Here is a 25,464-nt window from a genome sequence, read left to right on the forward strand (position 1 = left end):
AGAGAGAGAGAGAGAGAGAGAGAGAGAGAGAGAGAGAGAGAGAGAGAGAGAGAGAGAGAGAGAGAGAGAGAGAGAGAGAGAGTGGTGGGGCAAAGCTCAGGCTGTGTCTCCCTTTAAGTAGCTTCCTGGTGACCTCTGGCTACATTAAAGTGGTTTCCTGGTCTCCTAGAGGTATAAAAGGTCCTACCCAGGTGGAGTCAGGAATCCTCTTAGTGTATATATGGAGACCATAAAAGGCACCACACTCTGCCATGCTGACAAGACATGCTTCCATATGGAAAAGAGGGGGACAGAGTCTATAGAATATAAATGTCACTGTACCCTTCTTTCAGATCGTTGCTCCTTTTAACTCTTCAATGACTTACAAGTGCCTCATTTTATCCCAACATCAAACTTGAATGAGTAGGGTCCTGACACCCCACCTATCCCCAACAGTCTAGAAGTGGCAGTCTTCCTGGCCTGGTATGTCCAGAGATAGGAAAATTCATCTGATATTAGAAAGGATCTTCACAGGAAAGCCAGAGTTCTGTGACTGCAAGAAAATGAAAGAATAAGTAGTGTTCAAACAAAATCAGAATTCCATAGGACACAATGGAGGTGGTTTGAAAAGTTGACTAGGAAGCGAGAAGGCAGAGGGGCTCACATAAATGTCCAAAAGAGAATTCATTAATTTTTGTCCCCCAAACCTATTCCTCCTCTTCATAATTTTCCCATTTCTGCAAGGGTTCCACCCCCAGGCTCACAACTGTGGTGCTACCAAATCTTGTCTTTCCAGCCTCAAGAACTTCTCTCCCATCAGTGCCTTTCTCGCACCCCCAAAGCAGCTGCTCTGCAACAGGGCACCTTCATCATCTTTCATGCAGCTGACAAGAGACCCCCCCATAGAGCAGAGCACACCACGTCACCTCCCTCTCTCCTCAGTAAACCCCAGTGGCTCCCTACATGCCACTAATATAAACTCCTGTTTGGCGTTGAAAGCCCTTCCCAGTCTGGCCCCAACTGACCTTCCAGTTACCTTATTATGGATTATTGCTCAGAAAGTGGTTTTGGATTTGTGAGATTTGGAGTCAGAAGACCTAGGTGGTCAAATGACCATCACTACTGACTGCTCTACTCAGAATCTCTGGAATTTTCAATCCCTGTGATTCTGACTCACAGGACTGCCTGAACCAAAGCTCCTTTCCCTGGCCACCACTTCCCAATCTCTCATCAATCAACTAATCAAAATCCTTTATTACAATGTCTTCTTTATCTTAAGCTATGATAGCAGGCACGTGGACACAAAGACAAATACAGAACAGCCCTGACCCCCAAGGAAGTCTCTCTTAAGTATACAGACATACAAGTACTGTGCTCTATCCACTACACAACCAGCTGCTGGCCTGCCTTAAAGAAGAATGCCTTAAAAAGCCAAATTTGCCAGATGGAAAAAGAATCTCAAAAGATCACTGAGGAGAATCATTGTTTCAGAATTAGATTGGAGCAAATGGAAGCTAATGACTTTATGAGAAATCAAGGTGCTGTTAAACAGATCCAAGCAAATGAAAGAATAGAAGGCAATGTGAAATATCTCATGGGAAAAACCACTGACCTGGAAAATAGATCCAGGAGAGATAATTTAAAAATTATTGGACTACCTGAAAGCCATGATCAAACTAAGAACCTAGAAATCATCCTCCAGGAAATTCTCAAAGAAAACTGCTCTGATGTTTTAGAAACAGAGGGCAAAATAGAGGTTGAAAGAGTCCACCAATCACCTCTTGAAAAAGATCCCAAAAAGAAAACTCCTAGGAATATTATAGCCAGGTTCCAGAATTTCCAGATTAAGGAGAGAATATTACAAGAAGCCAGGAAGAAACAATTTGAATATTGTGGAAACACAATCAGGATAACCCAGGATCTGGCAGCTTCTTCATTGAGGCATCAAAGGGCTTGGAATATGATATTCCGGAGGTCAAAGGAGCTGGGATTAAAACCAAGAACCACTCATCCAGCAAAACTGAGTATCATGCTTCAGAGGAAAATATGGTCATTCAGTGGAATAGAGGACTTTCAAGCATTCTTGATGAAAAAACCAGAGTTGAATAGAAAATTTGACATTCAGATACAAGAAGCAAGAGAAGCATGAGAAGGTAAACAGGGAAAAGAAATCATAAGGCACTTACAAAGTTGAACTAGTAACATTCCTACATGGAAAAACAATAATTGTAACTGATGAAACTTTTCTCAGTATGAAAATAGCTGAAGGGAATAGAAATATATATGTCTAAATATAAAGGTATATGGGCATATGAATACATATGTGAATGTGTGTATATATGTTTACAGGTATACATAGATAGAGGGCACAGGACCAATTTAACAGGAAGGGATGATACTTAAGAGGTGAAATTAAGAGATGAGAGAGGAATATAATGAGAGGAGATGGGGAGAGACAGAATGGGGTAAACTATCTCATACAGAAGAGGCAAGGGAAAATTGTTACAATGGTGGGGAAGAATAGGAAGGCAAAAAGGAATAGGTCAACCTTATTCCCATTAAATTTGGCTGGGGGAGGGAATGAAATACATACTAAATAGGGTACCTCACCCTACAGGAGAGTAGGGGTGAAGGGGATGAGAGGGAAGGCAGGCTGGGGGGGGGAGGGAAGTTGGAAGCACCCACTTTTGAAAAGGGAAGGAATCAAAGTAGAGAATAGAACAAGTGGGAGGTGGGATAGGAGGGAGGGAAATATAGTCAGTCTTTTACAATATATCTACTATGTTATTGTTTTGCATTAGCCACACATGTACAACCTATACTGAACTGCTTATCTTCTCAGTAAGGGTGGGTGACAAGGGAGGAAGGGAATTAATCTGGAATTCAATTTTAAAATCAAATGTTTAAATACATACATATATATATATATATATATACTATTATTAATACTATTTTACATGTAATTGGAAAACAAGATATACATGCACTGGGGCATAGAGATCCACCATGCCCTACTGGAAAAGTCGAAAGGGGTATGGGAGAAAATATAGGATAGAGCAGATTGGAGGAGGGGATATCCTGTGGGACTGCTATTTTGGGGCGGTGGGTAGGAGAAAAACAGGGATAAAATGTGTAACTCAAAATCTGGTGGAAACAAATGACGTAAATCAGAAGTTAATAAAGCATTCCAAAAATGAAAACATAATTAGAAGGAAAGCAGGAACTGGGGTAAAAATTTTACAGCAAGTTTCTCTCATAATAGCTTCATTTCTCAAACATCTTAAGGGAATGGAGCCAAATTTATAAAAAGTAAGAGCGATTCCTCAACTGTTAAATGGTCAAAGGATATGTATGAACAGGCAGTTTTCAGAAGAGAAACCAAAGCTATCAAAGATCACATTTTTTAAAATGCTCTAAATTGTTACTGATTTGAGAAATGCAAATTAAAACAACTCTAAGGCACCATCTTACACCCTTAAGATTGGATAAATATGACAGAAAAGGAAAAGGACAAATGCTGTAGGGGATGTGGAAAAATAGGTACACTGATGCGTTGTTGGTAGAGAGGTGAATTGGTCAAACCAGTCTGGTCTGACTATGAACTATGCCCAAAGGACTATAAACTGCATCCCCTTTGACTTTGCAGTACCACTACTAAGTCTATATCCCAAAGAGACCAAAGAAAAAGGAAAAGAACTTACAAGAACATTTATAGCAGCTCTTTTTATGGTGACAAAGAATTGGAAATTAAGGGCATGTCCATCAATTGAGGAATGACAGAACAAGTTGTAGTATGTGATTGTGATGGAATGCTATTGTGCTATAAGAAATGACAAGCAGGATGGCTTCAGAAAAACCTGAAAGATTCATATGAACTGATGCAAAGTTGAGTGAGCAGAACCAAGAGAACATTGTATAGAGTAACAGCAATATTGTAACAATACTCAAAAGTGAAAGACTTAGTTGCTCTAATCAAGACAAGTCTAAAGGACCCATGATAAAAAGTGTTCTTCACCTCCAGAGAGAGACAGAATTATTGAACTCTGGGTACAAACTGAAGCATACTATTTTGTTTCCTTTTTTTTTTCCTTTTATTATTTATTTTATTTTTGCAACATGACTCATGAAGAAATATGCTTTTGCATGACCTCAAATGTATAACCTATATCATATTGCTTGCCTTCTCAATGGGGAGGGGAGAGGAAGAAGGGAAGAATGGAGAGAAACTGGAACTTAGTATTTTTAAAATGAATGTTAAGAAACAAATATTATTAAGTGCAAAAAAAGCCCTTAAAGAATATATAAAATTGCTGGGATTTATCTACTGAGACATATGCAAGAGTTTATGAATATAACTACAAAATATTATTTTTTCTTTTTTGTTACAAAACATTTTATAGGAAAAAAGAGAAATAATTGGAGAGATTAATTGCTTATGACAGACCCATGATAATATAATAAAAATGATAATGCTACTTAAATTAATTTACAAATTCAATGCCATATTAATCAAACTACCAGAGACTTGTCCATGAGCCAAGATGGCAGAGTAGTAGAAAACAGTACAGAGAGCCTCCCCTACCTCTCCCAGTATTCCTCCAAGCAGATAGAAAAATTTCACTAGAACAAATTCTGATGGGAAAATTCAAGAAAAAGAGACTCACACTGAGACACTTTTCCAGTCCAGATGAGTATAAGAAGACAGACAGAAAGGTCTGCATAATTGGGAACACGTCTGGCCAGAGCATTCTAGGGGTTCAGGGAGAGTTTGTGCACTAGGCAGGATGGAGGTCCCAGATATATCCTGGGGCACCACTGGATCGGAGCAAGGGAAGGAGAGAGGGCATCAGATGTTAAGAAACCATAAAAGAAAACTTTCCAGATCTCTTAGAACCAGAGGGTAAAATAAAAATAGAAAGAATCTATCAGTCTCCTCCTGAAAGAATCTCCAAAATGAAAACTACCAGGAACATCATAATCAAAATGTAGAGTTTCCAAGTCAAAGAAAAAATACTGCCAGAAGTCAGAAAGAAAGAATCCAAGTACCAAGGAGCCATGAATTATTTAGCAGTCACCAATACAAAAGAACAGAGAGCTCAGAATACAATATTCTAGAAAGGTAAAAGATAGAGTTCACAACCAAGAATGACTTAGGAAAAACTGAGCATTAGGGGGGGGGGGGGGGGAAACGGATCTTTAATGAAATAGAGGACCTCCCAAGCATCCCTAATGAAAAGAAAAGAACTATATAAAAACTCTGAAACATAAACACAGGAGTCAAAAGAAACATAAAAAGGTAAACATAAGTGTACAATCATAAGCGATTAAACAAAAATAAATTGTTTATAATCTAATACGGAGAAATGATATATGTATCCCCTCAAAACCCTATCATCATCAAGGATCACAGACAGAATTCACTTAGAGAGCCTAATGTTTTGATGATCTTAGAAGAACAGAAAGGGAGGGGAAGAAGTATATACTGGGGGATAGGAGAGAAAAGAGAGGAAGGATGAGGAAAATTATCTCACATAAGCAGGGTGCAAACTAAAAGCATATACAAACAAGGAGAAAGTGGTAGGGAGAACTGGTACCATTGAAATTCTCCTTTGAATTAGGTAAAGAAGGGGGAAATACACACAAACAGTTGGCTACAGAAATGCATTTCACTCAACAGGGAAACAGGCAGGAAAGAGAAGGGAGAGGGTGGAACAAAAGGGAGGACAGATTAAGGGAAGGATTAGTCTTAAGTAAAACAAACTCTGAGGATGCAGAAAATATTTACAACTCTTTTTGCAGTGGCAAAGAACTGGAAACTGAGGAGGTGCTATTAACTGATGAATGGCAGAACAAGCTATGGTATGTGACTCATGGAATACTATTGTACACTAAGAAATGATGAAGGGGATGGTCTCAGAGAAATCTGGCAATACTGAACTGATGCAGAATGAAGTGGACAGAACCAGGAGAACAATTTACATAAGAAAATTAACTTGGAAAGAATTAGGAATTCTGATCAGTACAATGACCAAACAATTCTAGAGGACTCATGAGGAAACACAGTACCACTTGCAGACAGAAAGGTGGTAGACCCAAGAGTACAAATTGAGATGTATTTTTTTTTTCGGACATGGTCGATATGGGAATTTATTTGGTTTGACTCTAAATGTTTCTAACAAGAAAATGTTCTTCTTTATTTCTCAACTGGGGTAAGGAATAGGAATGGGTAGAAGAGAAGACTGATTTCCATTGTTTGGAGAAAATAAAAATGTAATTAAAAAAAAAAAAAGAAGGAACAGAGGGAAGAGCTGAGGCTGAACAGTGACCCCCCCCCCAAAAGAGATGGATGAATCTTTTTAGCAACTAGAGATTGGAATGATAGTATAAAGGCAGTTACCAGGATAGACTACTGATAGGGTGACATGTGCACCTTTATTCAAAACCAAGGACTGGAATGGTTCTGAGGTGCTTCGGGCACAGGATTCTTTTTTACGGTGAAAATGCTGAACACTTAACATAAAAGTTTTAAGGGTCCTGCTTGGCAGAGGGTTGGTGACCCTCCCAAATCAGAACTCCTCCAGATTGTGACATCTCTGAAAGCTGCCGGTCCTTTTTCCTTTAGTGACCTGTGGCCTGGCTGGGACTATTCTATACATGGGTGCAGCAAGAAGAACTCCCTTGGGTATGGGGGAGGGGAGGATTCCGTTTCAATTTTGGCAGGAAAGTGGGAATCCATGAATATAAGAGTAGACTAAACTTTGTACTTATTCACTATTTAAAAAATAATCTGAAAGGACAGAGTTAACTGAGAAATATCTTTAAGCAAATTTGTCCAATAAAATTGGTATCTTACATAATATCCAAGATGAAAGAAAGAGGGTAACATCCACATGCACACAAAATATTTTTACAAACACTTTTTGTTATAGTAAAGAAAGAGGGGGGAATGGGTGAACATCAGCCAGGGAAAGGCTGAACAAATTGTGGTACATCAATGTAATGGAATATTACTGTGCTACAAGAAATGAGGAAAGAGATGGATTCAGAGAAACGTGGGAGCTCTGCTATCCACTGTTACAGAGTGAGGGGAGCAGAACCAGAATGAACTGCATAATGATTACTTTACAGAGGAAAACAATTGTGATCTGTGCAATGATCAGGCATGAGTCTAGGGGACCAATGCTGAATTACACTTCCCAGTTCTTAGCAAAAACATACCAGGAGAGAGGTGCAAAAAGGGGCCTATGTTTTCAAACACAAAGAATGTATGTCAGGGTCTCTTACTTGACTATACTCACCTGTCCTAAAGAGAAGGTGAAATAGTCTTTTTCTGTGTCTCCCAGTCTCTCAACATTTTTCATTCTCTCTGCCCTATGTTTCTAGCTCTCTGTGCCCCCCATACTTTCTGCTCTCTACATACCCCGCTGTCCTCTCAGTTCTTTGTGACCCCCATATCTGTCCTTATCTCTCTGTATCCTCCAATTTCTGCTTTCTGTGTCCCCTTCTGTCTTTTCTCACCTCTCTCCTCTCTGTCTCCCATATCTTACTAAATTTCACATCCCCCTTTCTATTTCTCTGTCGCTCCCAGCTTTCACTGTGTCTCCTTGGCCCTCTGTGGGTCCCCCCATCTTTCTCTATCCCCTCTTTCTCTGTATCCCTCATTTCTCTCTGCCACCCCATCTCTTTCTGGGTACCTTCCCATCTTTCTCTCTTTGTTTTCTGTTCCTTTCCCTGTATCCCTTACCTCTCTCTGTATGTCACCTATTTCTGTGCATCTTCTCCTCTCTTCTCTACTCTCTATTTGACTATCTATGTGCCTCTGACTCTATGTCTCCCCACTCACAACCTCGGCTTTCTGAGAAGACATAGGGGAACAGAAGAGCTGTGTTCAAGTTTTGAAAAGTTGTCATGTGGAAAAGGGAAAAGATTTGTTCTGCCTGACCCCAGAGCACTTAGTGGAAGTCAAGGAGAGCCTGCTTTGATGCCAGGGCCAACTTCCTCTCCATGAGAGCTGTCTCAAGGTGACACAGGCTGTGCCTCTGAACGCAGTCAGTTCTCCCTCACAGGAGGTCTACAAGGCAAGGCTGAGTAATCACGAGCGTGGGCATGCTGTGGTAGGGATGCTCTGGCAGGGACAGTTTGAACCAGATTGACCCTGAGGCCCCTTCCAACTTTGAAATGCTGGGTTCCTCTGTCCTTGGGGGCAATTAGGTGCTGGGTACAGAAAGGTAAGTATGAAATATCCCCCTTTCCCAGGGAGCTTACATTTTATCAAGGGCATATAACATGCAGACAGATAAGCAAATACCAAATACAGATAAAGCAGATATGTGATGGTCAAGCTCTACCTCTGACAAGGAGAACTTTCTGAGACTCAGAGTTACCGATGAGTAGCTGATCTGCATCCACGGAGGGAACTCCCACACGAATTTCCACAGTAATAGAACTGCACGACAGGACCCCACCAGAACATGCAAAGTGCTTTTGGTGGGGCAGGGACAGAGTACTAACATGTAAGAAGTGTCCTTGGACCAAGCCTGAGAATGAGCTGGGGACTCCAAGCAGCAGAGGTGAGGAGGGAGAGCATTCCAGACAGAGATGACCCGTGCAAAGGGAAAGTGGGAAAAGCAGTCTAGGTTTATCCCCATTTAACAGATGAGAAAGTTGAGGCTCAGTTCTACCTACACATCTCACAGCCAGGTCTTCCTGGGTTCTCTCTACCATACCACAATGACAGTCCCCAAGGCAATGAAAAGACAGAACCACCAAAGTCTGCAGGAAAACATCTATACTGGGTGTGTTTACTTGGTAACAACAAAATCAGGAAATTAGTGCTTTGAAGAAGGTCAGTTCATGGTTTTCTTTCAGAACTTCCCATAATTCATTCTATATAAGCCTTTCAATGAACTATTGAGGGAGATGTGAAATGGTTGGACCATTCTGGAAACTAACTGGGAATTAAACCAAAAAAGTCTCTGAATTATACAAACCTTTTCACCCAATGACATCATCAGTGGGCACAGACCCCAAATAGGTCAAAGACAGAAAGAAAGATCTCGAATACCAACAATATTGTGGGCAGCACTTTTTGCAGTAGTAAAGAATTAGTGGTCGGCTAGGTGGTGCAGTGAATAGAGCACCAGCCCTGAAGTCAGGAGGACCCAAGTACATAAAACTAGCCTTGGGCAAGTCACTTAACCCTAATTGCCCTACCTCCCCCCCTCCAAAAAGCAAAAAAAAAAAAAAAAAAATTTTGGAATGGCTGACCCAGTTGTGGTATGTGACTATAATGGAGTATCACTGCATGGTAAAAAAAAAAAATCATACCTATGAAGAATTCAGAAAATCTAGGGAAGACTTGTATGTGCTGACACACAGCAAAATAAGCAGAAGCAGGGAGAACAACCTATATGACTCGGAAGTGTGTGATATAAAAAAAGAAAAAAATCATTAAAGAAAAATGAAAATAAACTAAAAGTCTTCCAACTACAATTGAAGGAATATACTCTTTAAAAAATTTTTTTCAAATTAAATGTAAAAACAACTTTCAGCATTCATTTTTTTAAATTCTGAGTTCCAAATTGTCTCCCTCCCTCTGTTCTTTGAAAAAGTAAGCAATATGATGTAGATGTATATGTGCTGTCATGCAGTCATATATTTCCATGTTAGTCATGTGAAAGAAAACAGACTCCCCCTGCCAAAAAAAGAAAGAAAAACCCAAGACAAATCAATTTAAAGAAGTATGCTGCAATCTGCACTCAGACTCCTTCAATTCTTCATCTGGAGGTAGTTAGCATCTTTGATCATGAGTCCTCTGGAGTTGTCTCGGCCCATTATATTGCTGGAATATCTAAGTCATTCACAGTTGATCATCCTTACAATGTTGCTGTTACTATGTACAATGTTCTCCTGGTTCTGCTCACTTCACTTGGCATCAGTTCATAAAAGTCTTTCCAGGTTTTTGTGAGAGCATCCTATTTGTCATTTCTTATAGCACAATAATATTCCGTTACGATCATATACCACAACTTGTTCAACCATTCTCCAACTGATGGGCATCCCCTCGATTTCCAATTCTTTGCCTCCACAAAAAAAGCTGCTATAAATATTTTTGTTTCCTTTTTTTTTTTACTGCTCTCCTTGGGAGACAGACCTAGTAGTGGTATTGCTGGATCAAAGGATATGTATGGTTTTATAGCCCTCTGGGCTCAGTTCCAAATTGTCCTCCAGAATGGTTGAATCAGTTCACAATTCCACCAACAGTGCATTAGTGTCCCAATTTTTCCTCATTCAGTGGGTGTACTCTTTAAAATCTTTGGCTCTAGCTTTGTGTTTCCAAAGAAAAGGCATTCTTATCAGGAAAAATATTGTTGACAACATGGACTACATAAGCAGCTCTGAATACATTACCTAAGTAAGAAATCTACAGGCAGGCCACAAACGGCCAAATGAGATCCAGTCTATGTTTAAAAGGTCCACGAGTTCCCATGAACCTCCCCCATGGCTACGGGAGCCATTGTCCTTTCTTCTGCTCTCCTCTGTACTTCTGCCCTGTGGGTCCCATGCCTAGTTCTCTCCTTCACTCTTCAATGTCTCTTAAAATACATGGATGGCTCGGAACTAGAGCGAATGCCACTTGTGACATATAAGAGGCTTTATCCAGCCCCCCCCACCCCCAATGCTAGTAGTGCCTCCTTCTCTGAGATTACCTTCCATCTACTCTCTCTGTGTCTTACGTGCATGTACCTCCTCATGGACACGCTGCCTCTCCCGTTAGAATATAAGCTCCTTGAGGGCAGGGGTTGATTTTGCTTCTTCTCTGCATACCCATCCTAATAAATGAATGTTGATTAACTGATTGACTCGTTCTGCTTTCCTGGAAACTGGTTATTCAGGAGAGAAAAAAACAAAGGAAAAAAAGGGCAGTGATTCCAAAAGCCTTGCTAGAACACACGGGCTGCTCAGAAGCTTGCCCAGTGAGAAGCTGCCTCAGCCTCACCTCCACTTACCAACAGATTTTTTAAACTATTAATCAGGGGTTTTCAGACAGCCAGGAAAATAAGCCATATTTCCTCTCGAAAACTCAGTACATTAAAAAACAAGGTTAGTTTCCCAGTTCTATCAAAAACAGTAAGAGCCCACACCTTGGGAAAGAATCTAAAGGGTCATCAGACAGAAGTCAGGTCTGTACCTACAGCAGTTGAATTCCAAGCAAGGCCTGCAGCCCAGGGATAACCATAGCCACATCATCACAAGGGCCGAAAACATTCGTTCCATCACCAGTCTGTCTGCTTCCCAACATACACCCTAGGACACTTCCCTTTGTCTCTTCATTATCTGCTCTCATTGAAGTCTCTCTAGCTGCTTCCTGTGCACCCCACAAGGGGTGGCTCCAAGGAACTCAAATAAAGACAACCTTATGCAATAACTATTAAAGAGAATAACCCTGCTTTAGCTGGTCTCCACATATCCTTTAAGATTGTTCCATGCTGCACCACAAAGACAGAGATCACTGAGTGCTAAGCAAACACATCATTTGTGGCCACTTCTAAAAGAAATTGGTCAAAAGGTTATGGAACAACAAGTATGAACCTTCATGATTGTGTTCCCTTGGAAAAGTCTAAATTCAGTGGACAGATTTCCATTTTAAGCACTATTTTCAGAACATAATGTTGGAAGCCTGTTGGCACAATTCAAAGACAGTCAAACTCACAAACTGGACTAAACAACATAAATAAGGTAGGAGTCCTAATTCCTCCTTCTGAAGCACTTCCAGGCCTACCAGGCACACCCCTCCAAGCAGTTCCATGAGCTGGGCTCAGGACAGTGACCCGACTGTCCAGGGTGACCTAGCTGGCAGACCTCCAAACCTAATCTCCTAATGCCACGTCACTACACTGAGCTGCCTCTCAAAGATGGCCAGCCCTACAAAGGCCAAAAGACACAAAACCAGTTTTAATTTTCCAAAATGTCACTGGTTCAAGCAGCAGCTGCCATGTGCCTGGCATGCCATGGTACTGGCATAGTGAGCTACCTACAACAAAGCAGTTGAGCACAGAAGGCCAAGGGAACCTCTCATACCTTCCGGAGAAACTTCTTGTTTCAAAGATGAAATCCTTTCCTCAGGCAAATGAACATTTGGGTGATTTGGTGAGATTGTTCACTCAGTGAAAGAGTTGTCTCCAGTCTCCTTGCCTAAAAAACAAAAGGGAAAAAAATTAAGCTTGGCATAAGCAATTTTTAACTACTGAAATACACCCCATCCCCAGAAGTTTCAAGAACGGATAGAATGACCACTTCTAAGGAATACTAAAGACAGACTGCTGAACTACTGCCCAACTTCATATCTGGGACAGGTGAGGGATTCTCTCTGGCTGTGAAGTCTCCAAGTGAAGGAAGGATGACCAGTGCATAAAAACACAGGATTTCAGAGGCAGAAAGAACTTTAGAGACCATTCAGGTCAACTGGCAGCTAAAAAGCATCGATGAAGTTTTTAACAAATGGTCATCCAGCTCTTGCTTCAAGAACTCAAGTGAACAGGAACTCAAGAGAAAGAGGAAAGAGGGCGAGGCTAAGGGGGAGAAAAAGAGACAGAGACAGAGAGAGGGAGAAAAGGAAAGGAGAGACAGAGAGAAAGTGAGACAGAGACAGAGAGGAGAGTGAGAGAGGGCCAACATTTCTCTAATGCTTTCAGATTTCTAAAGTCCTTTAATGTATATTATCTCATCAGATACCTTCCCCAAGACTCACCAGTGCACATGTCCACTCTGTTAGGAAGCAGTTTGTCCCTGTCTCAAGCCTAAATTCACCTTGCTGCATCTCCCACTCACTGCTCTGATTGCGGCCCCTGGGACCAGGAAGATAAACTGACTCCCTCTTCCATACAACAACAGTCCTTGAAGACAGCTGCCTTATCTCCCATCTTCTCTTCTCCTGCCTAATCACTGGTCCCTTCGACTGGAAGGAATGATATGGTGTGAATACAAGGTCCCTTCGCCATCCTGACCACCCTTCCCTGACACTGAGGCACCACAAACTAAATATAAAACTTCAGGTGTAGCCTAACCCCAGCGAGGGCAGTGGGACTGTGGCTTCCTCATTTCTCACCAGGCTGCACCCCTGCCTTGGGATTCTCTGCCTCTTTATAACCTCAGCACCCTGTAAGATCTTAGAAGCCTTGGCACTCTGCCCCATTACCACCCTCTGCCCCTGGGACTAGAGGGTGGGGCCACTGAAGAAGAGATCCCAGCTCAGACAGCTCATTTCTCTCTTGGCTGCACTACTCTGGGCCTTCTCTGGATGACTTCTCCACCAGGCCCCTCTCCCCCCCATTAAACTGTAAGTTCCTTGAGAGCAGGGACTGTCTCTTCTTTTCATATCAGTACCCAAGGCAGGTAGCACAGTGCCTGGCACATAGTAGATGCTTAATAACTGTTTATTACTATCACCTCCTTTTTCCTCTTAGGGCAGCCCAACATCCCACCACACAGTCTTATTAGACTGAGCTCACCGACTCCTACTGTCCAGTTTTATCCCCCAAAGGCACTGCTCTAATCATGCCTCCTCCAACTTCTACTTGTGAAGCTAATGTTTTTACCGCCAGCCCAAGGCTTTATTTACATCTGTTCCTATTCAATTCCCCTGTTGTTGGTCAAGGTTCTCACCTGTCAAGGTGAGACTGTGGGCCCTGACTCAGTTATCCAGCAGCTAAGCTCTCCCGCCCAGCTTCCCTCCAGACCTTTGGCCAAGTCATCAATACAAATGCTAAACAGCAGCCTGTCCACCCTTCCACAGTGACAAAGAGCCATGAATGCTTGTGCTTAGGGTCCAGTCACTGGACCTGCTTTAACTCCTTGGACCCTAAGCAAACTGGACTCTTTTCTCTCTCCATCCTCCCTATAGGTGGAGGGTGTAAGCCTTGAGGAATGCTTTGGGCCACTAGATCTGCTACAAGCTGGGCTGCCCTTCCAGATCAGTCCTATTCTGGATGAGGCCACTTTATGACTTAAGGGTCATTCTTTTAGTAAGACATCCTAGAATGTGGCCAGGAATGAAGGTCAAATTCCCTGGTCTACTCCATGGGCTTTCCTTTTTAGAAGAGCAGGGCATTCGCTTTTCCCTAATCCTGTGGGACCTCTCTCACAAAGGTCACTGACAGTAGGCCAACCACTGTCAGGCAGGCGGCAGAGGAGATTTCTGTGGACTTACAGGTTGGACTACATGGCCTCTGAGCTCCCTTCAAACTTTGAGATTCTGTGATTTTATGAGTCAAAAATACAGGTCACCTGAAGGGCAAGAGAAAAGGGCGTGGCATGTATAAGACTGCATCACGTTACATATGATGGCATAAAAGACGCTATTGGCAAGGACATGGCAGCAGTCTGGGTAGGCCAGGTCCATTCCCCAAGGAGGCAGACAGTCAGAATGACTGACAGATCAGTGGATGAAGCCCATGCCTCAGAAGAAATTCTACCAATCAATATCTCTCCTCATCTGACCTCCTCAAAACTGGTGACTGTCAGATCACCACCTCCCCTCTTCCCCACCCAAGAGCCAGGCCTCTACAGCACACCTAGGCCAGCTGCAAGTGCTCACCATTAGCTGGTGTTAGCATGGAAGCTCCGTGAGGGCGGGAGATGCACTGGCTGCTTAATCGGTATTCCCCAGCACCTGGTACAATGCCTGGCATGTGGTTAGTGCTTAATAAATGCTCTAGCTCCTTACCTACCTACATACCTCTTGTGGGGGCCCTCCTAACCACCTTCTGTCTACCTCAGTCTAAAAGCCCTACAGCCCCCAACTTCCCAGGCAGCACAGACCTAGGAGGAGGGCTGGCCAGTGCTGGCCTTTTCCTGGCCATGCACTCTCACCCCTTCCAGGCTCCACAGGAATGGGGCACATATATCCACCATATCAGCCGTCTCCTAAATAGGCGGATATTCTAGCAATATACTTCATAATGAATTCAACCTTTGTCTATGCCTCCCCATCACAGACCTGGTTAACTGAGGCGGGAGTCAAAGTACAGGCATGTAAAAATAACAAAGCTACAGAAGAACCAAGGGGACAAGGAAAAAGGTGAGAGATGGAGTGTCTTATTCATGGGACAACCAAGAGACCAATGCCCCTGGATGGAAGACTGGCAAGGCTATCGAGGGTGCAGAATACTAAACAAAGCATTTTATATTGGATCCTGGAGGTGACAGGGAGCCACTGGAGTTTGGGAGGCAGGGGGAGGGTGACATGATCAGGCCTGTACTTAAGGAAAACCACTCAAGTGGCTGAATGGAGGACGGACTGGAGTGGGCAGAGGCTTGAGGCAGGCAGACTGGATCCCCACAACAACCCTAGGCAGCAGGTGGCATTATTATCTTCATTTACAGAAGAGCAAACTGAGGCACATGGAGGGGATGTGACTAGCCCAGGGTTAACCAGCTAGTGTCTGAGGCTGGATCTGAACTCGGGTGTCCCTGGCTCTAAGCCGCACACTACAGTACCCCTAAGTGTCCTTAGAAGCTGTTCTGCAAGGAAAGGTTAATGGAGAATGAAGACTGTCACCCACAGAAGTTAGCATTTTTACAGGCAGCTCTTTAAGGCTTGTTCAGAAAGGGGCATAACAACTCAGTCCCATGTGATCTTTCCACTGTCTACTAGACAAGCACAAAGCCCAAGGCAGCCTGATGTGACAGAGAGAATGAGGAAGACGTGGGCTCAGATCCTGTGTCTGACATGAGAGTAAGGGACTGTCTTTTGGTCTCTTTGTGTATGCCCAGAGCTCAGCACAGACCCTGGCACTTAACAGGCGCTCCATGCGTGTTTACTACGGTACAGGAACTGTGCAGGGACTGAGTGACTCCAAGTCAGGGAGAAGAGTCCAAGACAGGACTGGCCAGTAGCCAAGCAGGGAGTGCAGGAATACTCTAAGCCTGCGCCCACTCTCCCCAGGGCCTTAGGTGACACAGGAGGGAGTCAGGTCCCACGTTTGGCCTTCTATCATCTTCAGAGCAAATACTCCTCTATAAGAGCTAGCTGATGTTAACCACAGGTTAAGAGTGGGGGGAAGGGAACAAGCAGGAATGGGGGCTTGAGGCAGAGGCATGACAGCAGGACCCTAAGTCCCTCAGGGGTGCCCGAGGCCCCGAAGGGCATCACAGAGCCAGCCCTGCCCTAGGAAAGTGCATCTAGAGCCACAGCCAAACCTGTTTCCCTGAGTACTTGCCAAGGCCGCTAACTCCACTGCTCCCAAATATCCCCTCTGCCAGCCTTATTTCCCATTTCTCCTCTGACCAATGGAAGGCATAGAAGGACTAAAGATACCTAGAGGCAGATACTGCACTTGGAAGTCTTATTCCATTTATTGCCCATTTGGGTTTGTACTTGAAGCTGCTACTGAACTACATGGCCAAGTGAATCCCCAAAAAGGTTGGGTTGAAGCGGAGGTAGAGTCAATTCGAGAGAACAGGTCTGAAATTTCAGTTACGTTCAGATCACACCTTCGACTTTTCTTTCTTAACTTGGAGAGGTTCGGCAAAGGAAAAAGCCTCGAAGTGGGGGTGGAGGGAGACTACAACAGAAGATGTAATTTTCTAATAGTTCAGTATGGAAAATGAAGTGAGGAGATACACATAAACTTTTAAAAATATAATCCCACATCCCTAATTGCTCCATCAGCAATATGGCCCACACGTGCGAGTAATATCTCATCTGACAGTATAAATACACAACCCAACACTCCAGTATTCCGAGTGGCATTTTACATTTCTAGGAGCATTATTATTTGCCTACATAATATGTGACCATTCTGAAGGAATGAATGAAAGACACATGCATTTAGTAAGCCCTTTCTATGTGCCAGGCACTGTCCTAAGTACCAGGGATATAAATTCAAGCAAAAAGAAATCCACTTCTCGCCCTCAAGGAGGGAATGTTCTCCTTCTAACGGAGGGAGGCATGATGTCAAAGTCCAGGAGGTCAGGAGGGGACAGGAGGAATAAAGGCAGGCTGTCCTGAGTCCCTTCCCAAAATGGAAGACCCAGCAGAAGCTCACCAGTGGGGGGTGGAGCCATGGTTACCAGGGGGCCTGGACAGTGGGACAAAGTGGGCAAGGAGCACCAGCTGCTCTGACTGGGGGAGGGGACAGGATACCTCCCTTCTAGGGAGCGCCAGAGCTACAGGCCCAAAGCTATCCACTCAGGAAGGAAGGAGAGCAAGGGCTGCTCGCGCTTGGCACATAGTAGGTATTTAATAAATGCTGTTTCACTTGTTGACTCGTCAAGCTCTGAACGAATGGCTGATCTGGAAATGGTTAAGAGGAACACGAAAGCTGGGAAGAGCTTATATTTCTAGCATACTTTCTGAGGTTTGCGAAGCACTTTCTTCTAAACGAGCTGGGGAAGCACCTTCTTCATCCCTTGCAAACACTACCATGCCTATCTTACACTTAAAGCTAGGGTTCTGCAGAACAGCCCAGTGAGTCAGGGTCAGAGCTGACATTCACACCCAGCTCCTCTGGCTCTTTGGCCCCATCAGGATTCCTCTTAGCCAATCTTTCCAAAGTTCATGTGGCTCTGGAATGCAGGCGCAATCTCCCCTGGTGTCTAAAATGGGAAATGTTATCCATTTATTTAAAATAATTACGTAGGAACACTTTACGTGCAAAATGAATCTGAGACACAGAAGGCAGCGCACACCCGAGGACAGCCAGAACGCAGCCCATGTCCAACAGGCCGAGTATCTGAGATACGGAGCAAACAGTCACGAGAGAGAAACAAGGCCCCAAAACACAGCGCCCGAGGCCTCTCCGGGCACTTTTCTAGTGCCATGCTGCTGCTTTTCAAGGCCCTTTACAAGCAAGGCCTCTCACTCGCTAGGAGCCTAAGTCTGCCCACTCCGCCTTCCGCATCAATCCATCTCCAGTCCATCTCTGACTCATCAGGACCCTGGCTGTAAGGGTCACCCCACCCCCATCTGCCTCTAAGATGCCCAACCTCCTTCAGGCACCACTCCCAGAGGAAGCCCACCTGGACCATCTCTTCTGAAGTCACTATGGAGATTTTCCCACACAGATCACTCCCTCTGCCCTCTAGAATAAGAGCTCCTTGTGGACAACAGCAGTTTTATTTTCTGCATCCACCATGATAACCATAATGTCTGCCACACAGTAGGCCTTAATAAGGGCTTGCTGAATTGCAGAACTGAAAAGGCAAGAAGCAAAATCCAGATTTCTGCCATCAGAAAGCCATGCTCTCCTCAAATCTAATCGATTTTAAAACAGACAACCAAGGACTGGTAACAAGGGGACCAAACTGTCCCTGAAAGGCTCAAAGGCCTCCAGCTTGCACACCAAGGGAAGGTCACCCAGAAAGAGCCTGCTTTTATCTGGTCATGTATGGCAGGCAGGCCTGTGTGGAAAATGTGTTGGCTCTATGAAAGCTCCAAATCTGTCTTTGAAGACCAACTCTTGCTCAGAGGCAGGGAAATGGCAGTAATTAACATCAAAGAGCCCCCAAAACAAAATTCTAAGCACTTTGAGGAAAAGAAATAGTCTGGGAAGAACTGAACTAAACAGAAAGGATTTTAGTCAACAATAACAGACAAATGCTCCAATGTGATTTCAAATCCTTTTTAATGTCCAATAGACAGTACAGTTAAACGGTAATGCTCCAATAAGAATTAAAAAGTCAAAGTGCTAACTATCAAGGAAAAAGCAATCACAAGGATAAGATTACGTTTTCACCTTGAAAGATGCCCTAGAGAAACAGGACAATTATATCCGATATCTGTATGTCTAATAACGTGGAATGATCATAAACATGAAAGTAAGACAGGACATTTAGACAGCGCTTTGGCCTTTACAAGACTTTGCTCTCAATGTTGCCTGGAGGCAAAGGACAAGTATGGTTCTCCTCCTTCTCACTGAAGAGGAGACTGAGGTTCAGAGAAGCTGACTGGAGCAATCACAGAATAAGTAATAATAACAATAATGATAATGATGATAGCTAATATTGAGATGATGCTTTAAGTTTTGCAAACACTGAACAAATATGATCCCACTGGATCCTCACAACCCCCCTGGCAAGCTGGTACTATTATCATCTGTTTTACAGATGAGGAAATAAAGGTGATGTGACTTGGCCAGGGTCACCCAGCTAGTGAGTATCTGAGGCTGAACAGGAACTCTGGTTTCCCTGCCTCCAGACTCTCCTCACCCGCTGGGCACTCTAGAGCTGCCCCCTAGCTGTCAGTCATAGAACTAGGAAGCAGCAGAGTTAGTACTAGAAGCCAGGCCTTCTGCCTAGGGAGCTACCTCAGGACTCGGAGACAGCTCCAGGAATGAAGCCATTTAGAAACAAGCTGAACGCAGCCTTCCTGTGCTCTTGGGGACTGTAGGAGGGGCACAGGGCAATGGGGATGGCAAGCCCCTGGCTACAAGACTCTCAATTCTGCTGTTACTCCTAGTACATGAGTGACATGAAGCAGAGGGCTCTGGGAATAAATGAGCCTCCCCTGTGCCCAGATGGGCAGTGGAAGGAGGCATTTCTCTGGGCCACCGTACACAGCTCCAGTTAACACTGTGCCTCACGAAAGGAGCCTTGGGCAGACCCAGAAGAGGCGCCAGCTTCCCCATCCTGCCATTTCTTCATCCTACTTGCTAGGCCTGCCAGACTCCTCTGCTGCAGCTTCTCCTTAAAGCCCCCTTCTTCCAAACTCTCCACCAGGTTCATAAGCTCACCTACACGCCCTGATTCTCTCCAATCCCATTAGCCAATTGGTAGTCAAGTCTACTGGATTCTACTGTGTTTAATTACCTATTTCCATAAGACGTTTGCTCCCAAGGGAACGAAAACTCTTCCAGCACCCAGCACAGTCCCTAGCACTCAGAAGGCCCTTGTACGTGTATTGGGTGCAACTGAATAGACTGAATCTATTTTCTCCATCTACATAGCCAGCACCTCCTCATCTCTCACCTAGATTTTTCTGATTGCTCCCCAATTGCAGGCTCTCCCCTCTCCAATCTCTTCTCCATATAACTGTTCCCACAATTTTCTTTGGGGCTCCCTATTGCCCTAAGGAAGAACCCAGTTCCCTACCTTGGCATTTCAAGCCCTTCAGGGTGTGGCCCCAGCCAAGCAGCCTAGGCAGCCTAAACTTCACTCCCATCCCTTCTCCTCAGGCTTTCTGCCCCACCAGTTTGCTGAGCTCAGCATTCTCTCTTTGCACTCTAAGCCTTAGCACAGGCTGTCATATACTCCCTCACTTTCTCTATTCGGATCCCCCTCAGATCATCGACTAACACCTGCAAAAACCATTTCCTAGTGACTAGCATGCTCATTCCTTAAATTACACTGCTATTAATCAGTCCAGCCACAGATCATATTCTCCAAGGAGAACTGGAAAGCTCCAAGGGTGGAGAGAGCAGCTTCCAGGTTCTCTTTGTACCCGGGCCCTGGCACTATCATAACTCTTGTTATGTATGCGGTAGGTCTGGCATAAATGCTTGCTGAATGGAATTTAATTGTTAAAGGTGAGATTTAAAGGAAAAGTCTGCCCCTTGTTTCATGAGTTTAATTATTTTTGTTTTATAACTTTAAAATTTTTAATTTTAAAAATGTACAGATTCGGGACAGGTAGGTGGTGCAGTGAATTGAGCACTGGCCCTGTAATCAGGAGGACCTGAGTTCAAATCCAGCTTCAGACACTTAACACTTACTAGCCATGTGACCTTGGGCAAGTCATTTAACCCCAGTTGCCTTGCCTTGCCCCCCTCCAAAAAAAAAGAAAAAAATGAAAAATTTATAGACTCGAGAAAACAGGGCCAAAGGTAGTAAAGGTCAGCCTAGAAGAGGACACTGTGCTCAAAAGCTATTTATTAAGGGCTGGCAGGGATTATAAGATTCTACCCCTTGCTTTGTCTGTTTATTTGACTGGTCCTTGAAAATTAATCTAGGTCAACTTCCTGGTGTGCTTGAGCAGCCTAAGCCTCTGGCTTCAACACCTCACCCAGACCTACCCCATACAACCCACTTTCTTAATTCCTTTTTCATCAAAACTCAAATCCTTTTCTCCTATTAGGAAGCATGAGAAACTGATTGATGCTGAAGTGTCCTATGGGGAATGACTTGGAATCAGGGGTGCAGCTAATCCAATCCATAGCTGAATCCCATGAAGAGCTCCCTGACCACTGGTCATCTAAAGTCTCCTTGCAGATCTCCAGAGCAAGGGGACTAACTTCCCCCAGAAGCTCATTCTACTCTAGAAAGCTTGCTGCAGAAGTCTTTCTGAACCTCCATCCTCAATTTGCCTCGATCCCTCCACTGCTCCTGGTTCTAAGCTCAGACTTCGAACACAATATGTCTGCTCTGCTCTCTTCAAATACTTGAACACACTCTCCTGTGCCTCCTATATGTTTTCCTCTTCAGGTTACACATGCCCCATTCCTGAGACTGATCATCACATGACATGAACTCAAGACTCTACATCATCTTGGTTGATCCCCTTTGGAAAACGACGTCATTCCAAACCCCGGTGCCCAGAAATGACCACAAGACTCCAGGACACAAGAGCCAGGAAGAGGAAATAAAGCAGACCCCCAATGTCTAGTTCCAGTGTAGCCAAAAGCACCTTAGCTCATATCATACTGTCCTAAGACCCCACAGTATTTTTTAAATGAACTGCTGTCTAGCCACCCCTCCCTGACCTTGTCTTTGTGAGGTTGAAATTTTGAACTTAAGTGAAATACTTTATATAGTCTAGTAAATTCTGTTTTGTTCAATTTGGCCCAATGCTCTAAGCTGTCCAGATCCTTCTGAAATGCCAGTGGAGACACTCCAGAGATCTGTGCTTGGCCTGGGGCTGCTTAGCACTGGTACCAGCACATTTTATAAAGATGTGATGGGACACTTCTCAAGGTAGCTACTCTTTCCTGGTCTATGTAATCTGCAAAAGGGACATGCATGTCATCAGGCCTTCATAAAATGTACTGATACAAATGTTAAATAGCCCAGGGCCACGTACAAATCCCTGGGGCATCCTCCACTGGAGACATCCTTCAAAGTGCACAGCAAAAATCCATGACTACTTTTTGTGGGTCCAGTCATTCACCAGTTTCAAATTAATCTCACTAAATTATCTATGCAGAGAAACTGGAGTTATATTCTAGTCTCAGAAATTTATTAGCTGTGTGACTTTAAATTCCTGCTTACCTCAGTTTCCTAATCTGTAAAGAGGAAAATAATAACAGTACCCACCTCCCAGGGATCAAAATGACAGGAAGACTGAATGACTGTGCTGTCGTGGTGATAAGTGGGTCATGGGTCTCTGGTCCACTGACTCACTAGTAAATTGTGGAGTGGGTTGTTTCCTCAGTTATGATTACTTATTCACCACACTACTGCCTAGTCCACTCCCTTCCAACTTCTTCACTAGAACAGCAAGACAGATTGTATCAAATGCTCCTCTAAAAAACAGGAAAGGCAGACTGATGGCCAGGACCCCTTGAACTATCAGCTGACTCACCCTGCCACAAAAGGACCTGAGGCTGATCTGGAGAAGCTGTTCTTGGTGAAGCCAGGCTACCTGGGGGCAATCACTGCTTTCTCTTCTAGAGGCTCAGCAGCCATCCCTTCATTAAGTTCTAAATGCTGTCAAGAACCAAATCAAGCTCAATGCCTCGAGATGACATCTTCCTTCCTCCTCCAAGCCAGCCTGCAGTCTTCCAATGAGCCCTAACAGGCTACACTCGTAATACCGACAAGGTCACGCAGTCCCGAGCAGGTCATGCTTCTGGGACAGGCAACTGAAGTCAGCAGCAGCAGCCAGCTGCTCCCTTATTATGGCCTTACCTTGGATATCAACTTGCTATTAGTCATATCTGCTCTGTCCTTTTCAGTCCAAAGATATTCTCCTTGGTGGAGAAAACAGATGAAGAAAAGCATTGACAGCTGAGCCTTTTTCCTCTTACGGCTGTCATTATAGCTCCCTCCTCAGACAGCCTCCCTATTCCTTCTTTGATGCTTCTCTTTTCCCTGTGTAAAGGGGGAAAAACAAACCCACCTTTTGGTTAGCCTGAGCTTTTGGCACCAGCCTCAATTCTCTAAACTAGAACATTCTGAATATTATCCCGATATGATAGCGCTGCTGCCAACTTAGATGAAGCTAGCAACTGACTTCAATCCCCAGGTCTTTTGGCACTGAGAACACCTCCCCTCTACATATACTTTAATCCCAGAGAACTGAAGGCCAATTCCTCAATGTCCCTGAGCCACCCAAGGCCCAGTTTGGACTTAATGATCTCTAAACTTCAGATTCTGTGATGTGAATATGGGCCATAGTTCATCTGCAGAGTGGGGAAGTGACTTGGCCAGAGTCACACAGCTAGTAAGGGTATGAAGCTGGATTTGAACTCAGGCCTGGCTCTCTATCCGGTGCATCAGCCAGCTGCCTCTGACTAAATACACTGTAGTCCGCCAAGGTCACGAACGTTAACCTGGGCTATAATATAGAAACTGTGACTGTGAAAATGCAAAGCAGAACGGAAGGGGATGCAGTGATGTAAAGTCAGTCAGCAGAGCAGAGAAAACAACATACAGCGACTCTAACAGCGGAAACTGAAAGAACCACCAGCAAACAACTGAAAGTGAATGCTGCACAATCAGAGAGAACAAGTGGCCTCCCTCAAAGGAGAGACACGAAAAGAGGCAGGAGGCCCACGCGTGGGGAATACTATGGACAAGCTCACATTGTTCTGTAGATACTGATTCTGCTTGCTGAGCTTTCTCTGAAAGGGGAAGAGGAGGAATGCTGGGGGAAATCTAGGCGACGGCAAACAAGAGAGAAAGAAATTGTGAAAGTTACTCTTGAGAAATCTGGACTTCTGAAGAAAGCCAGGAAATGAGAACTTTGGGAAAGGGAGAAACCTAGGAGAAACTGAGAACGAGCTGAAGGAAACTGGTGTAATCTGACTGAAGAAAAGGATGCACTAGAAAGGATGGGAAGGGAAGGTTCACAGGGGGAATAAAAGGAGAAAGTAGATGGCAAGGCAATATTAATTAAGAAAATGTAATTAAAACAAATTGGTAAAACAAATAAGTGAGAAAAGGGAAAGGAAACAAAGTGTGGCAACCAAGGGAAGAGCTAAGAAAAGGCTTCAACAGTCATGCAAGGTTCTTACAAGTGAAATGTTAAAAAAAAAAAACAGCAAAGAACTTCAGTCTGCATGGAGTGCACTGGTAATTTTGAAATGATTTGTACTGCATGTTCTCTCTACATATCTGTATTTCTGTCACAGCCAAATGGCCACCTTCAAGATCCCAAGGGTAAGGTGAATGGGCACTAGCAACTCTCTTCACACTCAAGGATAATGAAATACTTCTGAGATAGTCACTTCACCCCTGTCTCAGTTTCCTCGGCTGTAAAATAGGGGCCATAACAGCAACTCCCTCCCAGGGTAGCTGTGAAGATCAAATGAGAAATTACCTGTCAAATGCTTGGCACAATATGTCTATCAATCAGGAAATGATTGAACAATCTGTGATTATATGATTGAGATGGAAGAAATGATGAGGAGGTAGATTTCAGAAAAATCTGGGGAGGCTTATACGAACTGATGCAAAGTGAAGTGAGCAGAACCAGGAGAACACTATACAGAGTAACAGCAATACTGTACGATGAAGAACTGTGAATGACTTAGCTATTCTCAGCAATACAATGATCTAAGACCACCCAAAGGATTCGTGATGAAAGATGCTAATCACCTCCAGACAAAGAACAGATGGAATCTGAATGCAGATTGAAGCATATTTTTTTTTTTACTTTATCTTTCTTGGGGGGTTTTTTGGTCTATTTTTTCTTTCACATCATGAATGATATGGAAATATGTTTTGCATGACTGCACATGTATGACATTTATCAAACTTGTCAATGAGGGAGGACAGTGACAGTGGGAGATAATTTGGAACTCAAAATTGTTTTAAAAAAGATTAAAAATTGTTTAATTGGAAAAAATAAGACACTAAATTAAAAAAAGAAAAATGCTTAGCACAGTACCTGGAACACTATGATTAATACACAGTATTAATTAATATAATTAATTAATATAATTAATACACAGTACCTGGAACACTATGATTAATATGATTAGCACAGTACCTGGAACATTATGATTAATATTGCTGTTCCTTTCTGAGAAAAAATGGAAATGGGATTTCAACAGGGAATAAAAGGATCTGAGGCAGAGGAGAAACTGACCCGTGTAAAGAAACACCAAAGTTCAGGGCGGCTAGGTGGTGCAGTGAATGGAGCACCCAGAGCACCGGCCCTGGAAACACATAACACAAAAACTAGCCGTGTGACCTTGGGCAAGTCACATAACCCCAACTGCCCTCCAAAAAGCAATTGAAAGAGAGAGAAAGAAAGAAAGAAAGAAAAAAAAAGAAAGAGAGAAAGAAAGAAAGAAAGAAAGAAAGAAAGAAAGAAAGAAAGAAAGA

At 43.6% G+C, this 25,464-nt stretch overlaps 1 protein-coding gene across 12 annotated transcripts in view; it reads right to left on the reverse strand.

Annotated features, from left to right (window-relative positions):
- PPP6R2 (protein phosphatase 6 regulatory subunit 2) overlaps positions 1-25,464 on the reverse strand; it is a 170,811-nt gene that overhangs the window by 107,542 nt on the left and 37,805 nt on the right. For 7 of the 12 annotated variants that reach the window (XM_069102963.1, XM_069102958.1, XM_069102957.1 and 4 more), the window contains one exon: positions 12,061-12,174. The gene's annotated coding sequence lies outside the window, so the exon portion shown is untranslated. Of the gene's footprint in view, positions 1-321; positions 533-12,060; positions 12,175-22,821; positions 23,005-25,464 lie in introns of all 12 variants that reach the window. The other 5 variants (XM_069102961.1, XM_069102960.1, XM_069102964.1 and 2 more) reach the window with 3 other exon arrangements.

This window comes from Petaurus breviceps, unplaced genomic scaffold (assembly GCF_028583685.1).
Source record: "Petaurus breviceps papuanus isolate PSGF00001 unplaced genomic scaffold, PetGlider_PUasm1.0 558, whole genome shotgun sequence".
Lineage (NCBI taxonomy): Eukaryota > Metazoa > Chordata > Mammalia > Diprotodontia > Petauridae > Petaurus > Petaurus breviceps.